At 43.1% G+C, this 20,905-nt stretch overlaps 1 pseudogene; it reads right to left on the minus strand.

The window, feature by feature from the left end:
* LOC135219803 (ATP-dependent RNA helicase A-like) overlaps nt 1–20,441 on the minus strand; it is a 43,238-nt pseudogene extending 22,797 nt beyond the window's left edge.
* Between the last annotated feature and the right edge of the window lie 464 nt (nt 20,442–20,905).

Here is a 20,905-nt window from a genome sequence, read left to right on the forward strand (position 1 = left end):
CCTTGGACCCTGACTGTAGTAAATCTAATGAACAATGGTTCATCTACTACTTTCCTTGTTGCTTCCGAGGATGCAATTTTCGCCACTGCTGTTGACCAAAGGTTCTAACCAGGAACGCAGCCTGAAAGACAGAAGAAGCTGTTGCTTCTAACGTGGCAGCCTCTTGGTACGTCATCGAAGGGCACTCCATTTTAACCTGATCCAAGGTTAATCCAGGTCTTAACCTTACAACATTAGGGTTCATTTGTCTAGACAGCAAAGGGACCTTCGGTGTCGTATAATATTTCCTTTGCTTTATCATTGGAGGGGGAATAAATTTAAATGATCTATTAGATCTTAAGGAATTATCCCTCCCTGCAATCTTTGCGTTCAACGTGTTGCAAGACCGATTCCGCATGACTCGAACAAGGCAATTCATACGACACCTTGGTATCCCTCTTTAGTCCAAACGCCATGTCAATTCCAGGAGGAAGCATACTGGCCGTTTCTGTCTTCTCGAAAGGCTATTGAATTGACGAATCACATCAATAACCTCTGCATACGAGGCCAGAAACTCTTGGTTTTCTCCTTCCTCCGGCTCTAGTGTACCACTCTCCGTCACGAGAGATGTTGTCTCGCCCCTATCTTCTGACAGACGGCCCGGAATTCCACGGCCGCCTGCCCCTACGGCCGCGGCCTCTTTGATCTTTGCTGGCCGCTGTTGGCTCGATCCCAGATAGTCAGCAGGGGAACGAGAACGTCTCACTCTCTCTCTGCTCACGGATCTAGAGCGAGAATCTCGTCTAGATCTCCAAGATGAAGGCTCCCTTGAGACAGAGGTACGTTCGTCTTTATTAGCATTGGCATCGTTTTCGAGCGTCGGCGAGCCCGGCCTCGGCCTTCTATCCAGACGGCCACTGCCTTCCACGAACGTATCCGCCGAGGTTGCCAACTCTCTATTTTTTGTACTTTTAATAGGAGCTTTATCGTCCTTCGTACGTATTTTGAACGGCCTTACGGGCGAAACTGGGACCTGCATTCCATACTCTGCTGCACCTTTCGCCGCCAACGTCGATTTTCTACCAGATGGATTATCGCCAGTAGTTTTTGCGATCCGAACTGGCAACTCCGCCTCGGCCGCTAGCTCGCCGGCCGTCACCTCTCTCGCTTGTTCGGACTCTTGTGAACGGCTTCGTCTGGCAACCTTGTGCTTAATAGCCACTGATTTTCCGACCTTCTTGCTGACTTGGAAATGACAGTCTCCGTCCGAAGAAGAGGAAGAATTGATTCTTCTCCTCTTGGCCCGAGGATCCGCTAGGAACTCCCGAATCCTCCTCCAACGCTTGACTGGCGCTCGTCGTGACGTTATCGGACTTAGCGATGACGCCGAACTAGAGGAAGAAGACGAAGAAGGTGAATCACACTTTTTCTTTTTGTCTCTCTTATTCATTCTCTCCTCTATATCCTGTAACTTCTGCATTACAGTCTGCATTGACGGATCAGAAGGCGTATTAGCGTCTGTGTGCAGCGAAAAAGGCCGAGAATCGGTCTGACGTCATCACGACCTGCCATCTCAGAGTGTGACGAGTGTTGTGACGTCATCCCTCTCGTAGGGAGAGACTGAGAGGTTCTGCTGGTAACCGCACGTTTGCTGCCAAATTACCACATCCCACGTTCTGCATCGCTGTAAATACTGAGTGGGATGGAGAAGCAGCGGCATTAATTCCCATAAATTGCAAGCCCGGGGGATGAGGAACATTCAGCGCTGCCGGACCCTGCTGGAACCGTGACGTCATATAATGCGCAAGCAGACCATCCAAGGTTGGTACGCCTGGTAGGCCCAGCGCTGACCACGTACCATCTAACCTATGCGCTTGCGTAGCAGGAGCCTGGAACAAAGATGGCGGATCTCCCCCCACTCTACTTGCTGGGAACAAAGGAGAGTGCAAATTATTCATAAAAATACCCAAGGCCCCTCCTGACGTTTACCGATACAGAACCGCTAGGAGAAACCGAAGGGGTATGAGACAATTCAAAAGCAGGTGGAGAAACATATGGAGCAGCCTGGTTTTATTACCGATACAAAAGAAGCCGGTAAGATTTGTCATCCAAAGATGGCGTCACCCCCCCTTTCTTTTGTATTGGCTTTTCCCATAGAACTTCTTCCACTGTCCACCGACCAACCGCGACAAACAGAACACGGATTAGTAATCGTACATACGTTTTCCCTGCACCTACTACACGTTGGATGAGGATCCGTCGACACCGAGGTTAGGAACCTAGAACAAGGGAAGCCACTGACTCCTGGGCATTTCCTTTGTCTCCTCTTCGAAGCGGTAGACGATCCCGATGTTGAGGCAAAATTCTCCATCATACCACGTATACACTCTACCACTCTACCACACACTGATCACAACTATGGAGAAAGAAAGGAATGAAAAATAAAAAATGAAATGGATAAAGAAGGGCGGGCAAACTGAAAAACCGGCTTTAAATGAGATAGACAGTAACACGTCTTATCTTAAAGGCGGTAGGAAATAACTGATGGGTCACAGGTAGCCGTGGCATTCTGGGTATACATGCCCCGTTGACCTGGTATAGATGCCATTAGTCCCTGGATCTCACAAGTGTAATTTTAATTCTACCGGTTTCCAGCTTGGCGCTAGTAAATCCTAATGTTAAGACCGAAGGTTTGTTTCGTGTATGAACAAACCAGCTTTCAGAATTCTCTCCACAGACATGTTTTTCTTAAATGCCAAAGAAGCACTCAAGCCTCTGATGTCATGAGCTCTAGCTCTCTCCTGGCTATTTGACCCCCTGTCTTCTATCATGTAGGCATTCCTGATCGTCTCCCTTAGCCTAAACGATATTGTATTCCTGGACACTTCCTTCTTGTTCCGTCCTGTACTTACGAACAACCTCCGGCACCCCAGCCTGAGGTGCCTTGTCCTTCTTAAGTACTCTCTTATTACCCTGACGGGGCACAGAAGCATCTCATCTTTGTCATTGTCTACAAAGTCTACCAAGGAAGGTATGGAAAAGGAGTCAAATCAGCCGTCCATTATTGCTGGGATTTCGAGTCTTGGCCACGAATTCCGGAACAAACTCTAATACCATTGACTTCCAACATCTCGAGTGCTTTATGAGATATGACAGGCCATGTAGCTCCCCCACCCTTTGGGTTGAAGCTAGGGCCAATAAGAAGACTGTCTTCAGGGTCAGGCTCCTATCTGTAGACTGCCTTAGTGGTTCGTAGGGGGGTTTTGCCAGACTACTCAGTACCATGGTCAGATCCCAATCTGGGGCTTTTAGTTCCTTGGTGGACATGACTTAAAAGCTCTTCATCAGCATGGCCAACTCCCATGAAGACGAAATGTCCACCCCTTTCATTCGTAAGACTAAGGCTAGAGCAGCTCTGTACCCCTTCACTGCAGATACAGACATATGCCTTTCTGTCCTGAGATATACCAGAAAGTCTGCTAACTGCTGAATAGCGGTACCGAGTGGAGACAAGTTCCCTCTACAACACCAATCACAGTATGCCGACCACTTTCCATGGTATACTGCCGCAGATGATTTTCTGATATTTCCTGCCATCTGAATTGCTGTTTTTTGCAAAAACCCTCTCGCTCGGAGGAAATACTTGACAGTCTCCACCCGTGAAGCGATAGGAACTTCACCGACTGGTGGTATCTCTCCATGTGCGGCTGACATAGTAGGTTGCTCCATGGGGGTAACTCTCTCGGCATGTCTATAAGGAGTTCCAGCAGGTCTGGGAACCACTCTGCCTTTGGCCATAAAGGAGCTACCAGGGTCATTTTGAGGTTCTGAGTAAGGAGGCATGCCATCCAACCTTACCTTCTTTCTAGCTTTAAGCACATTTTTAATCAAGTTGCTTACGTATAGACACTTCATCAAGATGTATTTTGTCTGAGAGAATGAAAACTAAGACAGGATTCATTAAAGAAAGTACAGTCAGAAGGGACAAGAGTGTAGTTAACCCTTAATTGCCGAAGCGGTAAAAAAAAAAAAAAAAATGTCTCCCGTGTGCCGGAGGTGTTTCAGAGTGAGCGTGGAAGCGGAAAAAATATTTTTTTCAAAAAATCACGGCGCGCTTAGATTTCAAGATTAAGAGTTCATTTTTGGCTGCTTTTTTTGTCATTGCCTGAAGTTTAGTATGCAACCATTAGAAATGAAAAAAATTATCATTATCATATATAAATAATGCGATATGATGATAGCGCAAAAACGAAATTTCATATTTAATTGTATTCAAATCGCGCTGTGCGCAAAACGGTTAAAGGTAACAAGTTACTTTTTTTTTTGCGTTGTAATGTACACTAAATTGCGATCATTTTGTTATATAACACATTGTAAAATGATAAAAGCAACACAGAAAATATTATCACAAAATAATGCATGAATTCGTAACGCGCGGACGTAAACAGATATTTTTTTCAAAAATTCACCATAAATCTAAATATTGTCCTAGAGACTTCCAATTTCTTTCAGAATGAAGACAAATGATTGAATATTACTATACTATAAGAATATTAGCTTACAAATGTGGCATTTCGACCATATCTGAAGAGTTAAAGTTGACCGAATGTAGAATTTTTTTAATATATATTTTTTTATATGCAATTATTTTGGAAATAAGAAAAGCTACAACTTTCAAATATTTTTAGTTTTATTCTACATGAAATTGCGCACATTTTCATATATAAAACTCTATGAAATGCCTAATATAAAACGGAGCAAATATTCCGAGAATGGTACGTACGCATTTCGGAGATTTGTGGCAGAAGGAAAGTTTTTTTTTTTTTAAATTCACCATAAATTTAAATATTGTGCTAGAGACTTTGAATTTGTTCAAGATGAAGATAAATGACTGAATATTACTAGACTGTAAGAGTTTTAGCTTACAATTGCGTTTTTCGACCATTTCGTAGAGTCAAAGTTGACCTACGAACGTGGTTTTTTTTCTTTTTATCGTGATTTATATGCGAATATTTCAAAAATGAGAAAAGCTACAACCTTCAATTATTTTTTGTTGTATTCTACATGAAATTGCGCACATTTTCATATATAAAACTTTATGTAACGGCTAATTTAAAATGGTGCAAACATTACCACAATCACACGTATGATTTTTTCGGAAGAGTTACCGCGCGGACGGTAAAGAAATGTTATTTTTTTTCATAAATTCACCATAAATCAAAATATTGTACTAGAGACTTCCAATTTGTTGCAAAATGAAGGTAAATGCTTGAATATTACTAGAATATAAGCGTTTTAGCTTACAATTGCGTTTTTCGCTATTTCGGTAGAGTCAAAGTTGACCGAAGGTTGAAAATTTGTCACTTATCATTTTTTATATGAACACATTTCAAAATTGATAAAAGCTACAACCATGGGTTGTTTTTAGTTGATTTGTGCATGAAATTGTGCACATTTTCATATATAAAACTTTATGTAACGGGTAATTTAAAAAGGTGAAAACATTACCACAATCGCATGTATGATTATTTTCGGAAGAGTTACCGCGCGGACGTAAGGAAAAAGTTTTTTTCATAAATTCACCATAAATCAAAATATTGTGCTAGAGACTTCCAATTAGTTGCAAAATTAAGGTAAATGGTTGAATATTACTAAAATATAAGAGTTTTAGCTTACAATTGCGTTTTTAGACCATTTCGGTAGAGTCAAAGTTGACCGAAGGTTGAAATTTTGGCACTTATCGTTATTTATATGAAAATATCTCAAAACTGATAAAAGCTACAATCATGAGTATTTTTTTGTTGTGTTCTACATAAAAATGCGCACATTTTCATATATAATACTCCATGTAACGGCTAATTTAAAATGGTACAAAAATTATGTCAAAGTGACAAAATAATTTCCGAGATGTGTCACAGATACTTTTTAGTGCGGCAAGAAAGAAATTCGCGCTTGCGCGCCTGCGTAACGATTGTAAACAAAACAACACTTGATCCGTGAACTCCCCAGCATCCCCAAGGCGCTGTGATTCAAGAGTTTTTGGCTGGTAGGCCTAAAAGTATTTTTCCGCGAATTTTTAAAAAAACTTTTGTATGTCGACGTAAAATACGTCCAGTCGGCACCCGAGAGACAAAAAATGTAGACGTAAAATACGTCCAGTCGGCGTTTAAGGGTTAATACATCAAATTATAGTGTGAAACAAATGTTGCAGCTAAGAGCCATTGGGACCCTGCAAGCACATGCCAACTGTATGTCAAATGAAAGAATTTTTTGTTTTGTTTCCCTTAGTTACTCCCATCTTTGTTTGACAATAAAAAAGTACCATGCTCCTAATTTTATTTTTTTTTTTACCTAATTTACTTTTAAGCAATTCCAGTTAGAGCTTTGCTGGAAGGAGCTTCAGACCTCCTTGAAAAATGATTGAATCGATGAATAAAGTCAATAACCTGCTCATAAGAAGCAAGAAACTCCTGATTCTCTTACTTCCTATGCTTCAAAATCATTTTCTTCCGCCACCGAAGAAGGTATGTCACTCCTATCACCAGACAAACATCTGTGGGATTCAAGGCCACTCAATCATACGGCTGCGGCACCAGTGTTATCTAATGGCTGATCCTCACTATTTCTTGAAAAACCGCCAGGTGAACATGATCGGTGATACCTTTCACTGCTCCTTGACTGAGAACGAGAATGCTGCCTATTCCCTCAGGCTGATGGTTCCCGCGAAGCAGTGCAAGAGTCATTAACATTTCTATGGTCGTCAACTGCGGCTGTTGGGGATTTTGACCTTGATCTTTCGGCCCAGGGGCAAACCACAACTTCACAATTGCCCGGCCTGTTAAAAGAATGAACTCCTTCATTTAATGTGGTCTACAAACATTATTATTAGTTCTTTTAATTGGTGCATTGTCATCCTTTCTCCTCACCTTGAACAGCCTTACAGGAGAGACTGGGACCTGCTCACCTGTCTTGTAAACCGATGAACTCCCACTGCAATTCTTGAAATGCTCTCGAAGAATGCCCAAAATTCTTTTCCGTGATCCTTACAACCACACCCACAGCACCATCCACCCCACCATTCAACGACTTCTTCTGCTGTGATAATGTATTAAAACGATGGCCGTCATTCTTTGTTTTGGCGCTAACAACTAGAACTTTAGCGCTTTCCTTCTAACAGGGGTGTGACAGTCCTGGCTCGAAGATGAAGAAGAAATTAATCTTCTCTTAGCACAGGGATTAGCCACAAAGTCCCTTATCCTCCAATGTTTGACTGGAGCACGCACCGATGTCATTGAAGCTTGCGACGACGCTGAACCAGGAGAAGAAGAAGAACAAGACGACAACAATGCCTTGCATCTTTTCTTCTGCATTCCTTATAAATTTTCTCATCTGATGCTTGCAATTTCTCCACAACAGTGCGGTGCCACTGAATCCAAAAGAGTAGTTCTATTTGCAGACACTGAAGATGCAAGGGTGGAAGGAGGCTGTGGCATCATGTCGGTCGACATGTTGGATTGTGTCAGCAATCCAGGTCCTGACTGTGAGGTCATTGTGCTTGATGGAAAACGCGAGGCTGATGCTGGTAGCCCTACGGGAACAGCAAAGTGAGATCTAAGAGGCTGTGGTGCTGGTATCATATGCGTTGCTGCAGATATCATAGCATTCACCCCCATATTTTGGAGACCAGGGGGAGAAGAAACACATGGAGGGAGGCAAGACGCCATATAGTGAGTCAACAAGACATACAAGGTTCGTACTCTTGACAGGCCTAACACCTGCCACTTACATATCCTCCATAGTCTTTCCCTCCCCACTGGGAAGGAAGGAGCATAAATAGGTACAAAACCACCCAAAAGCCTCTAAATCATTGGGTGAACCTGACAGGGTATGGGAAGCATTAAGGATAGGTGGAGAAACTCATGGATCAGTATCACAATTAGCAGAACAAAGATGAAGGCACTTTGTCACCCAAAGATGTAGGTGTGTCCTCTCTCCAGTACTGACCCTTCTCATAAAACTTTTTCCCTTGTTTCACCAACAAACGACATGCAGAACAAGGATTAGTAATTGTACATACATTTTCAATGCACCTACTACATGCCATGTGTGGATCCATGGACACCAATGTATAAAATCTCAAACAAGGGAACCCACTAATAACTGGGCATTTCCTGTTTCTTACAAGATCCTGAAGAAACCCGTCGGGGAGGTAAAAAGATCCATGATATCCTGATACCCATACAAACCAACAACAATTACACACACACTGAAACACAGAAAGCAATGAAAAAGTGGGCAAACTAAACTAGCTTTAAAAGGACACAGAACAATACGTGCCTTCTCTTAAAGGTAGTAAGAAAGTAACTGATGTGATCACAAGATGCTGAAGGCATTGTGAGGATCCCACATAGCTTATGATCAAGCACAGATGCCAATAGTTCCGTACAGAATTTTTTTTTTCAGCTGGCACTGGATTTATCCCGATGTTGAAAATGACAAATTTTAAAATCTCCTAACACTTGCAATTTCTCTCAAAAACAATGTGCGTTCAAAAAATCTACAAATCCGAAAGCATAATTGTAAAGTACTCTTGTACCTCAAAGAAGCCAAAATGGAAGCTTGTCTCCGTGTAGGCCACAGCTGTGAAGTGACGTCATGGCGGGCGCCATGTTTATGACATCACTGAGCATCTTGAATGCGAAGCCAGCACTCGACAAGAAGTGCAAGGCTGTTGTTATTCTTGTAGGCATAGCAACCTGACTCAAAAGGCTGCCATGTTGCACTATCTGCTTCTCTACAGATGTTGACGCATTCAACCGCTATTCAGTGCATATCAGGATAGAAGGGACATCCACTGCGTGGGACCCTGGATGGCAACGCGACATCATATAGCAAACCAACTGTCCTTGGGTTGGGTACTCCTGATAGGCCTAACGCCGATTGCACACCTCCATCACCACTGCCCACGTATCTAGAACGAAAACAAGATGGCGATGCACATCTCCCCGCAGGGAAAGGAGCACAATTAGTCATAATTACTTCCCAAAGCACATCCTGATACATCCAAGCTTTGGATTCACAGGCAATCCATATGATATATGTGAAAATCCAAAGTACAGGCAATGAATTAACTGTACTGAAGAGTTTCTGCACCTACAACTTACTACAAGACGAGTACCCCGACGTCAAACGTGTCGAAGAAAATATCTGGGCGTTTATCTGCTTCTTGTGATATCCAAGAAGTCTTGAAGCATGAGAAGGCTTCATGTTCACAATTGTGCCTGGGAATTCCAAACAACAGGGGCCAAACTAAACCAGCTTTAAAAGGACGGAAGCAAAGCACGTCCTCTCTTAAAGGTGGTAAAAAAAAAATAGCTAACGGGGTCACGAGTTAAAGGGGTATGTGGGTGGCTCCAAGTCTCGTGACCAAGCACAGATGTCTGTAGTCCTTTGTGTACACAAGTATTTATCCTAATGTTAGGACCGAAGGTTTGTTTTGTATATGAATAAATAGTCAGTTCTAAAGGCTATCCTTTAAAATAAGCAGTTCTATGGGTTTTTGGAAGGATGTTAAGTATTTGCAGATTTAAGCTATTTGTGGGGGTTGTGGTACACATCCCTCCCAAACCCCCCCAAGTACTGGGGGGGGTGGGGGGGTGGGGGGGGGGGGGGGGGTCAACAGTCAACTGTACATGCCTAATTTTGTCACCCTCAGGAATTATTCATTAAACAACAAGCAAAATCTTACCTGTGTTGTCTTTCCACAGCCAGTGTTGCCTCTTATTATAGTGACTGGGTTATCGTAAATTGCTTCCAGGATCTCTTGTTTCTTGTTATAAACAGGGAGTGAATATCTCTTATCTATAAATGGCCTGGAGGGTGCTGTCATCCTGGAGACGCCGTTGGTGTAACCTTTGAAGTTCTACACTATGTTCCTCTAGATCCATCTGGGGGAAAAAGAATTGGAAACTTTACCTATGCAATTTCTAAAAAACATTTTGTGTATACATCTAAAAGAACTGCATTCCCTTCATGATTTCAATTTATTTGCTTGGCATGAAAAAGTGGAATCTAACTACATAAACTGAACTCAACACTAAATATTTAGCAGTTGAACACCTCCAAGAAGTTTCAATAAAAAAATCACTACTACAGGGCTAATATCCTATCAAAACAAATTTTCGACGCTTATGCTCTAGTGACCATGGGCTTGATTTGATCTTTCAAAAAAAAAAAAAAAAAAAAAAAAAAAAAAAAAAAAAAAAAAGAGTAACTCATTTACATTAAATATGCAAGAATCTTCACTACATTACACCCACACATACATGCTTTGCTCTTACGTACATTGGCTAGTGGTCCAACATCGATGTTACATGCAGTCCAGGGATTCCAATTCTGCTGGGGTGGTGACCATGAAACGACGCCAACTAAATGCAATAAATAATCTGGTCCCATCTGAACACTCAAATTCAGCCAGCTGTACATTGGGTACCAAACTTACTGGGACATTTGGAGGAATACCTCTCTGAAAAAGAAATTCATTGATTTAGTAAAAAACAACTATTTGTTCCATGGTTTTCAACAACCTTGAGGGTGAACCAGAACTGAAAAACCATGATCTAATGGAGAAGATTCATTACTGTACATTAAAAGCTTCATAAGCATTTTAAATGAATTAACACAGTATGTATTTATACAATATGACTAACAACCATCCTGCCCATAAATTCACAAAGGATCTCTACCTCTGCTTATCAAGAACTGGTGTATTTTGATACAATGAACACAAAAATTTGTGCCAAAGGCAAGCATTAGGATCTATGAGGTCATTCAGTGATGAGAGAGAGAGAGAGAGAGAGAGAGAGAGAGAGAGAGAGAGAGAGAGAGAGAGAGAGAGAGAGAGAGAGAGAGAGAGAGAGAGAGAGAGAGAGAGAGAGAGAGAGATTTTTAAGGTGAAACAGGAGGAACTATTATGAGAGGATGGAAATAAAGATGGATGGAAGAGAAATGTGGGTAGTGTAAAAGGAATGAAAAGGGTTGTAGCTAGGGGCTAAAGGGATGCTGCAAAAATTCTTTTGTAATGCCTACAGTGCACCACTAAAGGTGCTATGACAGCATTAACCCCATCTGGGAACAGTGCATATTCATAGCTCTACAGTTGTCCCCTGGACATTTTCACTATACGAATATAAAGGTCTTAAAACAATGCATCAGAATAGGTTGCAATTTCTGTAGAATAAAAGTTTATTTTTTACAGTAACAATTAATCATCTCATGATAACTTTAATTTTTACCAGTGTGACGTTTATAGATCGTTCGTCTACCCCGCAATTAACTAAATAATTTGATTTGGAAAACGGCAGCCATTTCTTTAGAATATCAGCTGATTTTTAGTAACCGCGGGAAACTCAAAACCCGCCAGCTAGAGATAGGAAGTTCCCCAGTTGGGGGAAAAGTCTCTTTTATCAGCTGTAGGGACGTATCTCAAAAGGGAAGGGTGTAGGCAGATTGGTACTTCTTAGACCTATACCTTAAGCTCTCTTTCCTGTGACCCCTCTGCTGGCTGTATGCTTGTTTTCCAGGATTTTGCTTGAGCGGGGTGGGTGGTTTAATGCTGACCTCCAAACCCCCTAAGCAACCCAACTGAATTCTGCCTCAGTCGGCTGCGAGACGTGATCTCGGACAGAGGTCAAATTACCTGCCTTCCTTTTAGGCCTACCCAGGGCGTGAGTGGCGCGCCGATGACCCAGGCCTCAGACAAAGGGGCCCCCATACTTTCCTACAAAGAGCCACATTTTCTTCAAAGGTCCACACTGAACACGACATCCAGGTACGTCTTGTGGAACAGCATATTGCCAGTCTCTCCCAACCTATTATCATGTGATCCTCATTCTCCCAATTCAATTTCCAGCACAAAAGGAATTCATCCCTTTGTTCCCTTTCTCACTGCCTCATGGCCGCATGCTTCCCCTTGTGTGATCGTCCCAGACCAAAGGAGTCATTGCATACTTCAGTGAAACCTTAAAAGTTCCTTCTCCCCAGTATTAGAGAATTAATTAATCAAAGCAAGAAGTCATTTTTTCTTTTATGTCGTTTAATCTGGGATTCTTTTCCAGATTCCATGAGTCACGTGCCGTCTCTCTGTCCGCAAGTGTGCATTAACCCAAGAGAATGAAAATCAGCTTGAATTGAATGAGACTATAAGCCCCAACGTGGGGGCCAATATCATTTAACTTTTCTCCAGGCCAGCACGGGCCTTTTTGTAAATAAATAGTTTTAAAGTAACGAGCTGAGTTTTCTGGCGACCTTCCCTCTAAAGAAAGAAATCAATAATAATCAGTTTACGGTAAGTTCAAGCAATTCCCTCTTGAAATCCCTAAATTACTTCCGTTTACGTATCTAGTCTCTCACAAGGCCCTATATACGTAACATTGTCGACCTCGCCGAGGATCGAATCCGGGCTTGCTTAAAAAAGCTTGTAAATCGCGTTATCCGTTGTAAAACGTAAACTGTAAATTATTTTACAAAAAGTAAATCAAGCACACTTGCAGGGAAAGAAGACACTGACTCACGGTAAGGTATTCCATTCATTAATATGATTATTCTATAACCAATGTTAGCTTAAGTATTTTTATTGTAGAAGTGTGTTAAACAAATGCGTAGGTAGAAATCTTATTATTGTAACGGCGAACGCGCCAGAGCTTTATTTTAGCGGCGAGCAAACAATTTGCCCCGCGAATTCTCTGTTACTTTGTGCTGTCCTCGTCGGACGAGACAGAGCACGTGTGTAGAATAGATGGCCAGAAAAGAACAGATCAAAACTAGGAAGTGCTTTGCCAGGGTTTATTGCTGTATGAGAAAGCCTAGCTAGTTAGGAGTGTTTTCACTAATAGTTACGGCAAAAGAAGTGTACAATTCTTTTGTCTGTGATATGTTAGGGTATTCATTTTTAACTTAAGTTTTCATTCCAAGTGTTGGTAACCGCTACCTCTCAGCTTAAATTCAGCTTCGCGCTCTCTCGCGCCTGCGCGGTCTCAACCAACCTTCGTCTCATTCACAGCGGCAGCTATGTTTGTTTCTCTTTCAACATTATCTAAACAATTTAAGCAAAGTAACGTAAGTCTCAAAGTTTTAACGTAAATAATATCGATCTCGGTACTAGTATCTATCGTCCTGCCAGAGAAATTAACGTAATTCGTCTTGAATAAGAAAGTAGAATTTTGTGTTGTAAATTGCCTTCGCATTTACAGAGAATCAGCTGTTTTGAACGACATGCTGTGCGCTAGCAGCGCTACCCAGCTCGCTCACATGTTTCACCTCGCATCGCTCACTCACTCGCTCGCTGAGCGAAGTTTCATTTCACTTCGCACTTAACGTAACCGCATTCACAATTGTTTGCTAACATCGTTTTAAAATCCTTACCGTCATTTCACTGTTCACAGGGACCTAGCAATCTTACATAAAGTTAACGTAAATCTCAAGTAGAGTAAATCACAAGAATTGTTAACGTAAAACGCGTCTTTGTAAAATTCATATTGAAACGCAAATCATTTCATAAGCGCAAGCCGCTAACATTAACGTAAAAATCGTTCACCACGAGCGCGTTATCATTTTCATAAAACGTTATCCAAAAGCAATTCTTTCATTAAAAACGTTAACGTAAAGATAATTTAACGCAAGTTGCGTCATATTAAACTAACATTAGTAGTTCAATTCAATATAAGGGAGTTCATTCCCATATCAATTTTCACCCTCTCCGAGAGAGAGAGAGAGAGAGAGAAAACCAGAACCCAGTATTCACGAAGCCAAGAGTACTACATCTTACATTAATTATAGCATGCAGAATTAACATTATTTTAGTCTCTTGTGTCTTTCCTTTACACTGAGCGTGATACGTACGCGCCTGTGTCCATTGCAGTTTGCAAGCATTTATTTATTTCATTTATCGAGTACTTCAGCGAGGGACTGAGCATTTCTAGAATTTCCATTACCTGTCGTTGCCCGAGTGGTCTTTTCATTTTCTTTATCACGAAAGACTTGCGTATACCGCAAGCACAATTCGCACAGTGTGCCACGCAAATTCATTACTTCCAGACAGGGAAGTCGTTACCAGTTTAGGACTGGCCACCACCAGTGCACGTCAGGTCTTACCATTTTACAGTGCCACTAATTCTTGACACTGTCCATCGACTGGCTGCTGAAGTACTCCCACCTTTTACTTTCTCTCATCCACCATTACACTCTGCCATGAGCAGTGCCATTTCACTTCAGTATATTTAAGTATACTGCATGTAGTGTCCGGGACACACCAGCACGATACCAGTGCTCCAAGGAACGCCTCCATAAATGCCATTGCACCTGTACAGGCCGTACAGGTAGCCATTAAACCTGCGTGTCCGTCCTTACGGAACGCCCAAATAATTAGTGTGTCCGTGTACAAGGGTCAGTGATCCTTCGGAAAACACTCAACAAGGGAACGCCTCCCAGAAGTGCCGCAATACCAGCCCTAAGTGCTGACAAACCTGCGTGTCCGTCCTTACGGAACGCCCATTCATTAATGTCCGTGTACGAGGATCAGTTGATCCTTCGGACCAATCAAGGGAACGCCTCCCGAAGTGCCGCAATACCAGCACTACTAGTGCTGCCCAAGGAACGCCTCCTCATAAGTGCCGTGCACCTGTATTGGACCTACAGGTAGCCCATTCCAACGTCTCCCAAGTTGGGAACGCCCGTAAGTGTGACGTACACAGCACACTTCATTCGATTTTTTCACCTCAGCAGAAGGTGCCATTCACAAAGTGCCACCGAGCACCCAGTCCTTTCACTTTTCATTACCACATTGCAGAACCCATTTCCAAGTGAGTGCCACTTTCCACAGTAGGCACTCCTATTCCATTCAGTACCCTTTCCTGGCCATTATTTTCATTTTCTTCCGAGGCCTCTACTGTAGCCTAAGGGAAATGTCTTCCCCTGCTTCCCGCGACTTCTTTGCCAGAGAGCTAGAGAAGCTCGGAGCCCTCATAACTCTGGGCAGGGAGGCTGGTTACACTGGACCAGCACTTGACCATGGATAAAGACGCAGCAGGCTGCTGCGCGCCAGCAGGGAAAAGGAAGAAACAGAAGCAGAGAGAAAAGAAGAGAAAAGCCAGAAGGATAGCCAGAGAAGCAGAGAGAAAGGAAAAGAGAAAGAAGAAGAAGGCATGAGCTAGCTCTCCTAGATGACGCAATCTCTCTGCTAGTTTCCAAGCCCCAGACCATGAGCTGGACTCCACCCGGTAAGAGGTGGTTTGCGGAGGTTCTGCACCACTTGTTGTGTGCGTGGGCATGCTGTGGATTCCGACCAGTGCCCAAGTCGGTCTCTACCTTGGGAGGAGAGCTTCCAGGGTGAACTTCTCCAAGGCTACCATGTAGCCCTGCCTGATGAACAGTCTCCTACGGCCTATCAGTGGGTACAAGTCATGGCCGACACCGAAGCCCAGGTCTCCCTTATTTCCAGAAAGGCATTGCCTAGGGGTGCCAAAATCCAGACGAACGAAGAAATTCAGTTTGAATGGATGACGGTAACCTCTATTCTGTTCCTTCGGTCCTTCTGAATGTAAAAATGCCCTTTCTGGACCAGGTGACCAAGAAACCACATTGTGCCGCCTGGCCGTAGTTGACCAATTCCATGATGTTTATCAGGTAATATTGGGCCGAGATCTACTTAAGCCGTATCTCCCCTGGACGCAGCTCCCACTACCAGATGCACCGGATCCCTGCAGCATGCCTCATAATCAACCCTCAATTTTAGATTCAGAGGCTAGTGCCTCCGATGTCCCAGACATCCCTTTTATTTGTGAACCTGGCCCTGACCCAGTGTCAGAGCCCGAAGTTTCTTCCGCACCATCTCAGCCTCTTACCATTTTACCGCCTACCTCCTCCCTTTTGGAAGAGGTAAGCCCACCAGTTAACCCCAGAATTGTTTCCGAGGGTGATTCAACAGAGGTTTCCTTAACCTCCCCACGTCAAATCACTGCCAGAGAGGACTCTTCACCTGTGCAGAGCACACTGCCAGCCTTGGTGACTCCGCAGATTCGCAACCTGTGGGGCCATCTCGGCCTTATCATCCAGTGCCACGGAAGAGGTTCTGGAACAAGTTCTGCCGAGACTGTGGCCGCAAGGGTCACATGTCTGCAAATTATGGAGGGTGCGCAAATTTTAATATTCCTGCCATCGCAATGGCCGTCACCAATCCTTCTTCACTAGGACCCCCAGCTAAGGGCCCTATAACTGTTGCACCCCTCCAAAGTCATTATCAGCAAGCCACGTCAGAGCCTACGACGACTCTGGCGCTCAATCAAACTCCCTGATAAGGGAAGACAGAATCCCCCGAGGGGCTACCGTCGATAGACGACAACTAATCACCATCGAAGGTATCAACCATATCAAGCTGATCCTTCCAACCGTGCAATTGAGAGTCACCCGACCTCATTTCTCCAAGGTTTGTACCCTTGCAGTTGCAAGCTACATCCCAGGAGGTTACGACCTCCTCCTAGGGCAAGACATGAAGTCTCCCTCGCATTCCAAAAAGCCTAGGGGTCCTAACCCCACAACAAATCACTCCAAAGCAAGGAGTCATCAAAATTCTACTTCCTCTAGGAAGTATGTCCACCAACAGTCTCCCCCGTTACCAAGGAGGGAGATTGACCATTCGCAGGTCCGTTGCAAAACCTGTAACGTAATAGGGCACTCAACTAATTGGCCTAGGTGCCCTAGCAAACTACCAGCAGCGGACACTGTCCATTTTCCACAAGGCCTAGCCTTCAACAAGAGACAGGAGCCTCTGTCTCCCATTTCCAAGGGCACACTGAGAGGTATTGCACCTCCAGTACCCGCCACAGGTCCAGTCGACCTCAACTCTCTGCCAGTGCCACTTGGCAGCACTGAGCAGGGCCAAGCTCCGTCCAGCCTGGACGTAGAGCCACCACCGGACTTGACCTCTGCGCCTGGCCCTGAGCTAGCGCCGGCGCCTAACCTAACCAAGGATCCTCCTACAGGCATGGAGCTTACCGCAGCCCATGGCCAACCCAAAGTCCATGAGTCTTCTTCACCCTCACCACTGTCGCCCGAAGGATGAACCTCCGGCAGACCTAACATTCATACCTCCTCTGGAAACCAGGAACTGCCCGACCAGGAGTCAGCCTGGAGTTTTCCCCTTACGACGGCTGCCGCAGCAGCCGAAGTGAGGGCCTCCCCTGCGTAGGTTCCACCTCTACGACGGTTGCTGCAGATACCGAAGTAGGGTGTTCTCCTGAAATCCCTCAGGCTACCACTGCCTCTGCTCCTGCCCGTCGTTTTCTTCTGGCCTTTCCCCAGAGTCGGTGCCTCCGTCTACTCCTAGGACTGGTATAGCCAGGTCCTGGAGGAATAAGAAGAAGAAGAAGGAGGGACGTAACCAATCATTAACAAACTAACCCAAGAGCCACATGCTCTCCTTGACACCTGTGCCTGAGGTACAGTGTCACATTCATTTGCAGAATGATCCTGGCACCTACCCAGAGAAGGTAGCCAGCTGATCTCTGCCAGTAGCACTAACCCTCTAACCCCTAGCCATTGTAATACTAACCCTCACTTAAATATAATACCTCCTTGCATTTCCCTCCTGGTCAATTAACCACTCATCATCCCCACCGATCAGTTACCTCTCATTATGTATTTTAACAGTTCCGTCGCTGAACTACTGCTGTGCGTACCACACACTGGAATGATTGCGTCTTCATTTAACTGTATTGAGTAGGTTAGGCTAATGATTTAGTACCAGGGCATTAGGTTAGTAGCAAGTAGAATTTTCAAGTAACCTTATCTAGGGGTAGAGTAGACTGTCGTCACAAGACAACCCGTAGTTATTTATTAGGCTAGACTACATCACTATATTAAGTTAGTACACTTAGCATCTTTGCCTATAAGTTAGGTAGGCCACTGTAGTTAGCTGTATCCCTGCTCAAAAAAAAAAAAAAAAAAGAAAAAAAAAAAAAAAAAAACTTCAAATTGGAATAGGAGAACGGGGTAGTCGAGACGATCAATTTATTTAAGCCAAGACCTTCACACCCGAAAGGGAGTGAATGCCTTCTTAACAGGGGAGCTGTGACGTTTATAGATCGTTCGTCTACCCCGCAATTAACTAAATAATTTGATTTGGAAAACGGCAGCCATTTCTTTAGAATATCAGCTGATTTTTAGTAACCGCGGGAAACTCAAAACCCGCCAGCTAGAGATAGGAAGTTCCCCAGTTGGGGGGGGGGAAAAGTCTCTTTTATCAGCTGTAGGGACGTATCTCAAAAGGGAAGGGTGTAGGCAGATTGGTACTCTTAGACCTATACCTTAAGCTCTCTTTCCTGTGACCCCTCTGCTGGCTGTATGCTTGTTTTCCAGGATTTGCCTTGATCGTGGGGGGGTTAAGCTGACCTCCAACCCCCAAGCAACCCAACTGAATTCTGCCTCAGTCGGCTGCGAGACGTGATCTCGGACAGAGGTCAAATTACCTGCCTTCCTTTAGGCCTACCCAGGGCGTGAGTGGCGCGCCGATGACCCAGGCCTCAGACAAAGGGGCCCCCATACTTTCCTACAAAGAGCCACATTTTCTTCAAAGGTCCACACTGAACACGACATCCAGGTACGTCTTGTGGAACAGCATATTGCCAGTCTCTCCCACCTATATCATTGTGATCCTCATTCTCCAATTCAATTTCCAGCAACAAAGGAATTCATCCTTTGTTCCCTCTCACTGCCTCATGGCCGCATGCTTCCCCTTGTGTCATCGTCCCAGACCAATGGAGTCATTGCATACTTCAGTGAAACCTTAAAAGTTCCTTCTCCCCAGTATTAGAGAATTAATTAATCAAAGCAAGAAGTCATTTTTTCTTTTATGTCGTTTAATCTGGGATTATTTTCCAGATTCCATGAGTCACGTGCCGTCTCTCTGTCCGCAAGTGTGCATTAACCCAAGAGAATGAAAATCAGCTTGAATTGAATGAGACTATAAGCCCCAACGTGGGGGCCAATATCATTTAACTTTTCTCCAGGCCAGCACGGGCCTTTTTGTAAATAAATAGTTTTAGAAAATAACGAGCTGAGTTTTCTGGCGACCTTCCCTCTAAAGAAAGAAATCAATAATAATCAGTTTACGGTAAGTTCAAGCAATTCCCTCTTGAAATCCTAAATTACTTCCGTTTACGTATCTAGTCTCTCACAAGGCCCTATATACGTAACACCAGTTACTGTCCGAAGTTCGATTCTTGGCTCGGCCAAAGCGGAACCAGAAGAATTTATTTCTGACGATAGAAATTAATTTCTCGATACGTGGTTCGGATCCCACAATAAGCTGTAGGTCCCGTTGCTAGGTAATCAATTGGTTCCTAGTCATGTAAAAAATATCTAATCCTTCGGGCCACCCCTAGGTAGAGCTGTTAATCAGCTCAGTTGTCTGGTAAAACTAAGATATACTTAAACCATTTACTAAATGCAATGGAAGTGGAATTTGATGAATAAATTCATTTTTGAAATTGGTAGACCTTGACAGTCCTCACTTTCAGTTTCCTCTTATCACAATGGCATATAAGATTTGGAAAAAAAGGAAGATAAGTCTACATGGTGGTGAAGGGTTGTGGCCATTTAAGGCCCAAACACAACTTGGTTCTATGTCAGGTCTGCATCTATTCCTAAAGGTTTTGAACACCTTTATCCATTACTTCACTGTCCCTAAGAAATAAAGCAATGATTTTCAAATGATTATATGAACATACATACACCCAATATTTATTGGGGTACATTGATTCTAAAATTATTAAATATATATATATATATATATATATATATATATATATATATATATATATATATATATATATATATATATATATATACATATAAAACTTCCCACACGACAAAGTCTCATTTATTACTTTAAAATGACTCTCATACCTGGTCAAAACATGTTTAATTTATCTCCCCAGCCTGAACAAAATTATATCTCCAAATTCAACATTCTAAGGAATACAACCTGAAATCAAATTACCCACTCTTAACTTACTCAGTATGATTAGTAATTGGCCTAAGCCTGGAAGAGACAAGAATCAGCACAAAGAAAAACTGGTCAAGAATTTAGGAAAATATTGAAAAGGAATACTATTAAGCACTCACATTACAAGTCAAAACTTCCTTACCAAATCTACTGGTTCTACATTTGATGCCCTTATAATTCCATCCAACTGTGTTATTAACTCTGAGCTAAGTTTTACTTCATAAGGTTTCAACTGCTCTGCCTCCTTTTTCTTAAATGATCCTGTGAATGCTTCGATTACATTCAAATGATATAGCTGTCGTACTAGTGACAGTGCGCAGCTCTTACTAGCAGCCTGCTTGTTGGAACCATTCTCTCGGGCATAAACATCTGAAAAGATAAATTGCATACAGGCTATTAAACAACTGCAGTTGGTTGTTCCAAGCTATATTGTGTGTGCAGTAAAATGAGTAAGAAAATGACAAATTTTTTTAATCAATTTGTATTTTTCATAACTAACAAACCTAAGGTCTTAACATTAAGATATATACTAGCACCAGCTGGAAATCCAGTAGTAGTAGTAGTAGAAGAAAAAAAAAAAAACACACACCACTATTGGCATCTGTAACTGGTCACAGGGTATTAGTAGAAAATTCCCACAATGCCTGAGCATCCCGTGACCTATCGGTTACTTGCCTACCGCTTTAAGAGGAGGACGTGATTACTCTCCATCTCTTTAAAGCCAGTTTAGTTTACCCATTTTTTCATTTCTTTCCTTGTTACCTTTCTCTGGGTGATCTGTGTGTGAGTGATCTGCTAGGTTTGTGTAAGTCGTGAGATCATGGAGAATTTTGCTTCACACCTATGGAACTTTCTTCAGGATCTCGT

The sequence above is a fragment of the Macrobrachium nipponense genome, chromosome 20 (genome assembly GCF_015104395.2).
Source record: "Macrobrachium nipponense isolate FS-2020 chromosome 20, ASM1510439v2, whole genome shotgun sequence".
NCBI classification, from domain to species: domain Eukaryota; kingdom Metazoa; phylum Arthropoda; class Malacostraca; order Decapoda; family Palaemonidae; genus Macrobrachium; species Macrobrachium nipponense.